The sequence below is a fragment of the Argiope bruennichi genome, chromosome 7 (assembly GCF_947563725.1).
Source record: "Argiope bruennichi chromosome 7, qqArgBrue1.1, whole genome shotgun sequence".
In the NCBI taxonomy this organism is placed as follows: Eukaryota; Metazoa; Arthropoda; class Arachnida; order Araneae; family Araneidae; genus Argiope; species Argiope bruennichi.
This window is the reverse complement of record NC_079157.1, coordinates 68,027,073-68,033,603: the sequence shown is the minus strand read 5'-3', so window position 1 is coordinate 68,033,603 and position 6,531 is coordinate 68,027,073. Positions and strand designations below refer to the sequence as shown.

At 31.5% G+C, this 6,531-nt stretch overlaps 1 long non-coding RNA gene across 1 annotated transcript; it reads left to right on the top strand.

Annotated features, from left to right (window-relative positions):
- The first annotated feature begins 3,287 nt into the window (after positions 1 to 3,287).
- On the top strand, positions 3,288 to 5,802 carry LOC129976575 (uncharacterized). The gene is made up of 3 exons (XR_008785155.1): positions 3,288 to 3,413; positions 4,624 to 4,839; positions 5,642 to 5,802. It is a non-coding gene; the product is annotated as an uncharacterized LOC129976575 (long non-coding RNA).
- Positions 5,803 to 6,531: the final 729 nt, after the last annotated feature.

Below are 6,531 nucleotides of genomic sequence, written 5' to 3'. Positions count from 1 at the left end.
GGGACATGTGTGGATGCGTGACGGAGGTTTGTTGGAATGGGACATGTGTGGATGCGTGACGGAGGTTTGTTGGAATGGGACATGTGTGGATGCGTGACGGAGGTTTGTTGGAATGGGACATGTGTGGATGCGTGACGGAGGTTTGTTGGAATGGGACATGTGTGGATGCGTGACGGAGGTTTGTTGGAATGGGACATGTGTGGATGCGTGACGGAGGTTTGTTGGAATGGGACATGTGTGGATGCGTGACGGAGGTTTGTTGGAATGGGACATGTGTGGATGCGTGACGGAGGTTTGTTGGACTGGGACATGTGTGGATGTGTAAAGGAGGCTGGAGGCTTGTTGGAATGGGAAATGTGTGGATGTGTAAAGGAGGCTGGAGGCTTGTTGGAATGGGAAATGTGTGGATGTGTAAATCTTGAAATACTTTTAGGTACAGTGTACAAAGAGGACTTCAACAGTTATTAGATTCCTGAAAATTTTAAGTGATCAAATAATTTTTACTACGTATAAAATGGAACTTTCTATTCAGCAAACAGTTATGCTTTCGGATGAAATTCTGAATAGTGGCTTTAACTAATATGTTATGCTATATACGAACTTGCGAGTTTAAACTTTTAAAGCTAGGCATACCAAAATTTGGCAAATAACCATTTTAGCATCTCAGTCTTATTTCAGGAATTTATACTAATTTCTGCTATAAATTTCTTCATAGTTTGGCGTGTTGAAATGATAAGGTAATAGATGAATAGAATGTGATGTTTATTGAAAAATTTGATTGTGGGGGCAATCTTTCCGAAAGTACGGGAACAAGAAAAAAAATTTACTTTTCTAAATCGTCTATGTAGTGAATTACTAAATTTGCAGTGCTGGATTATGGCTATACGGGACTTTCATATCGTGAGACATTACCAATATATCTATAGTTTGTTTCTGACAATACATTTAAAGAGAACCAGGGAAGAAACAAAATGTGTCCTTATCTTTCATGCCAAATAAAACGAAATTCTTCGATTATTCGAATATATACTTTTTTTGTGAGGTGCATGTTTCGAAGAAAATATAAATTTGATAAATGTGGATTTTCATCTTTGATTCGCACTTTTTGATGTTCCAAATCTGTTTTGTGGATGTAACTGGGTTTTTTCGCTAAAATATTGACATTTATTTTTAACTATTCCGATCCTTAAAAATTAAATTTAAATATTTAATTGTCCGTTAAGGACTAGAAATTTGCTTTTGCGTCCCTTTTGAATTTCAGACCTCAAATTTATTATCTGACCCGTGAAAAAAGTTGCGCTTGCCAAATGAAATACTACTACAATTTGGAGACTCATTTTTCCAGATTTAACCATTTTCGAACTTGTTTCAAGACTATTAAAAATAAAGTACTTCCGAATTTGTACAAATACTGAAGGGAGTTTTCTAGTTTTTCTTCAGAAGCATCGACATTTGCTTACAATTTTTGGATCGTTAGAAATGTAAAGGTGCGTATTAAATTGTTCTATGTGCCTTGGGAAATTTCAATCTTCCGATATTTATCATGATTACTTTGACATTTTCTTAATATTCTTCTCCGATTACTAGACACCAAATATAGATGACAAACGAAGAATTTCATACTTAGAATTTGCATTGTAAAATGCGTTTCCCTAAATTTCTATTCATTATAAAATCTTGAATCTACAAAATTCAGCAACTTTTATCATAGAATTTTAATTGCTAAAGGTTACAAGAATGGGGTTCGGAATTCCATACTTGAGCACTGATGGTTTCTCTTCATAAATAAAGCATTTCAGAATTATCGGCTACTTTGAACGTGAAGAGTCAAAATTCGTTTCTCTTCAGCTATTTGTCATGGATTAAACTATAAATTGCCACCTTTTCCCAGTCTTTTTAATGAATCCTAATTGCAAATTGAATCGGCATTTTACCTCTCTTATGCTGAATAACTTCTTAACCACGAACACCATTTAACAATGTTTTTTGTTCTTCAAGAAGTGTAAACTGAAATTACATATTGTATAGCATTTTCAATCGAAAGTATGGCAAGTACAAAATATACGGGATCTGTTCAGAAACTTCCTGAATATACAAAATTTATCTTCAGGTTTTTGAGAAACAAGTACTAATAATCAATATTTAATTTGTCCACAGCTGATAGTTTTGTGCATAGGGGAAGGGGGGATATGTTCAAAAGAAAATTGGTGATAATAGAAATTACAGCGATATGGAACTGCAATTCCGGATTTTTGTCACCTAATGGATTCAAATTAGACGAAAGAAGTCACTTTAAATATTTTTTAAATGATTTTGAAACTGGGAATTGAGGTAGCTAATTTTTCCAGAAGAAAAAAATTTAGTGGGTATTTCCTAAAATATTTTGAGTGTTACATTTATAATCCGAATTTTTATTGTAATTTTCGTGAACTTTAAAATGAAAGATTACTTGTATCTTGTCATCCTAATATTTAAACATCGTATTTTTTATTAACCTCCCAAGTATTGTCTAATGCACACAAGAATATGTGGGTGAATATTTTCCAAGAATTTGCTAATCACAAAACGAATGCATGTTTTTATTTAATGGAATTTTGAAGCACAATGATGCTTAGCCAGCTGATAGCCTGAAGTTTGCCTTTTCACCATTTTTAGAATGAAGCACAAATGTCAATTTATACTTTCATTCTGGATCTATTTGCCGAATGTGTATGTTTGATTAGTGTGAGTGAAGTAAAAAAATTCAACATATGCGAAGCTCCTGTCAGCGTATAAAGCATCATATAGAATATCATAAATGTATTGGAATATTTTTTTAAATGAATTTGTTTCCTGACTTAATCAAAAGGGATTGGGCGTGACGACGTCAATATTAAGCAATATAATTTAATTCATCAATAAGTTTTCAGTTTTAAAAATCAGTAGCATTAAATATAACATCCGGGAACAAAATGACAGCTTCTGTTTAATGAATTAATTTTAAATTTGGAACATCTGTAGAATGGGTTTGATTGCGAATTGTATGAGAAATATTTAACTTATTTTAAAAACTGAAATGCTTTGCAGTTTGGTATTCTAGCGCGTGATATTTTGAATGATTTTTTTTCCTGATATTTCAGCTAACACACTTCTCCTTTTTAAAAATTATTTTGAATCTCCCAAATGTTTTTAAATGCGTTGTAACCGTGTGTGGGATTTTCTGAATAAGACGAACATTCAATAGAAACGCGCCGTTATATTAGCATTTCTAGATTATATGGTCTTACTTGATGTAATCGAAGAAACTGAAGGAATTGCATTTGTGTCATTGGAGACAGTAGAAACAGTATATGGTAGAAAGTACTGGAAGTTTTCAAAGGAAATGAAAATCCAAGCATAGAACAATTATCTGCAATCTTCAACTAAATGTGAAGGTATGTATAACAATTAATAACCGATTTAGCATTCTATATTTCCCTAAAATTTGTATTTGTTCAATAGCTTCAGAATGAGTTGCTTTTTGGCTCCTTTACATTTAGCAAATATCGACCCGTTCTACGCGAAGACAAAATATACCATATAAGGGGAATGAAGTCTTAAACTTGAATGATAAACTTTCAAATCGCATGTGTTTTCTTGCGGTTTTCAATTAAACGGCGATAGTGTTTTGAAGTATTAACTATCCTTTTGAATTTTGTATATTTTTCTTAGATCATCGAACTCTACAAAAGAATAAAATTAATGATATTGTAACTGCTCATACCTAGAAAATAATTCTATTAATCTGAGGTCAAAGCTGTTGACTTTCGAATCTGCAATCGCAATATTGATTTAATTGATAATTCTTCATTCAGGCATGTTGCAATTAAATATTGTCATGAATCCTCGATTTCCATTCGAAAAATATGGTAACCTTGCCAAAATAAACTTTTGTAGTTTCAAAGCAAGACGCATAGATCAACTAATTTAGTTATGAAAAAGATTGAAAAGGTTTAACTCGCCCACCTATTTTCTTTGTAGTCTAATTAAATCTTGCGTTCGAAAAATTCTTATTCTACTGATGCAATTGAGATTGCAAAGATTAATTTAAATGCTCCTGCTTGATAAAAGGGCGCGAAAGTTGATTTAAATGCTAATAGAAACATAAAATCATATTCAGTCATAAAATAAATTCTAAACAATTTAAAATACTTTAGGGTAAAACGAAATCTTTTTAATATTTAATTTTAATAAATTTGAAAATCATAATAAACTTGCGTAGATTAAAACGATAAAGAGTGCGCAGGGTTTGGAACTTCTAGCTACGGATATCGGTGGCTATCGTAGATACTAAAAACGAAATAAGTTATTTAAACTTAGGAACTTATTACAAATTAGTATCGTATCAATTGCTTAAGTATTAAGGACATGTTTTTTTCTTACATTCCCTCTACTGCCAAAAAATCGGCCTTTACATTCTATCATTTTAAAATTCTGATTTAACCTCGTATAAACACTTATAACATTCTTTTTTGTAGGACTTTAATATACAAACGAAAACTTTAACTGTAATTTTGTTGACACTAATGGTTTTCAGGTTCTTTTCGAACATTGAAATTAAAGATCATTATATGAGTAATGAAGACACTTTATGGCTTTTGACAGATAAATGTCAAGGTTGTTAATTTCGTCTGGCGTTGCAGATGTTGGATCAGTACGGTAAAGGAGGAAGTCATCTGTGTGGTGAATATAACGATGCCATTCTTCTCCTATGGAATTACTGCTATCTCAATTTTAGGCCCGTCTTCGGTTAGGACCAACCATCCTGGGACACAGGAAATGTTTTCTCTGGAATATTAAATTTCAAGAATAAAAAGTATGGTAAGTACTAGAATCTTAATTCTAGTTAGATTGAGTTTGGAAACGATGGTATATGTATGTTATTTAGCATCAATCGCTTTCATTTTGTAAAGTATTAATCGATGGCAACAGGAACTATAGTATATTTTAAATGCTAAATGATTCATGGTAAGATTTCAAATAAAGCTTAATAGCATCGTCATTGCGGTTTGAAAAATTAATTTATTATGGTTATTAAACATTTTTTGCAAATTATTTGATCTTCTATAGAAAACGGCGTAAATTTAGGGGGGCATTGGCATATATTTTGCACCTCGAGTCATATTGTTAAAATCTAAAGCAAATAATATATTTAGGTTGTCTTTAAACTCGTGAAATGCATGTCTAATACAAAATAAAATTATTCTATTACACATTTTCCTGAAGAAAAAGATTATGGCATATCACAAGTTGAAACGATCTACATTAAATAATATACGCTGTTATGTTTTGCTATGTTGAATTTGGCACCATAATTACCAATCTGTCCAACTGATAATGCATGCTCATTCTTATTATTTGAGTATTGAATTCTTTTTAAGTTTTGATATTAACGCGTTTAGTTAATGTTCTGAATCTCAAATCTAGAATTCGGTGATACTGTTTAATGTAAGCGAAATTGTTTGTTGTGAAGTACACGAATGGCTTTCATTCTTGTCTAAAGAATTCACGATATATTACTAGATAATCTTACTTGTTGCAAGTAAAAATCAATGTTTTTCTTCGGTTCGCTTAAAACTGGTGATGTCCTACTAATACAACTTTCCTTAATTTTTTTTTCCAGATCTTGCTACTGGATGACGGTATTAAGTGCGACATTTGGTAGATCTTCTGAACCTGATAGAGAAATGTCCATTCAGTCTTCACTCAACACTTCTCTGAATTTCCAAGTAAGATACAAAACATTATAAGAAGCCAGCTAACACCTGCAACTGTTGGATAATATAAGCTCTACAAAATTCTCAAGTTGAAAACAAGCGAGATTAAAAAGCTTTGACGCTTAAAGATTCAAGACATAAAAATTACCTACATAATGGAAATCATCGTATGAAACACTTTTTTTAAATGCAGTCTTTATATATTTTCAAAATATGTAATGTCTATTGAATATCATTTCAAAAACAAATGATGCCAATTTTTCGTGATCTCATTTTTGTAGAATTGTTTGAGTTGCGATCATCAAAATCTAAAGGTGATGCCGTGCAAATGTATATTTTAAAATTTGTCATTTTTTTTTTATTTTTGATTAACATTGATTATTTGCGATTGTCTGAACTAAAATTATTGTTGAAACGCTTATTGATTTAATTTGGATATAAATTTAAATTCAGGGGAACAAAATCTAACTTGGTCATGTAACATTGTTGCGGAAATATGTTTTAAGATGTGATAGTAGTGATCATTACCCCTATCTTATATAAGTTAATTGGAAATGCAATTTGTTTGTGCTATAATAACTATATCTTGCTTTTATAAATTCTGAATAACAGACCTGTCTCTTACGAAATTTAAGACTTCCAAGAAAAGTAAAAGAAAAAGCAGCAGGAATTATAGTTGCAGTTATAAAAATAAGATTATGATATAGTCTTCTTAAGCTGTTTACTCCTTCTGTTGGCTTCTACTGCCCTATTTTATTGTCTATAATATTTGATAATTCCAATGCAATTAAATTAG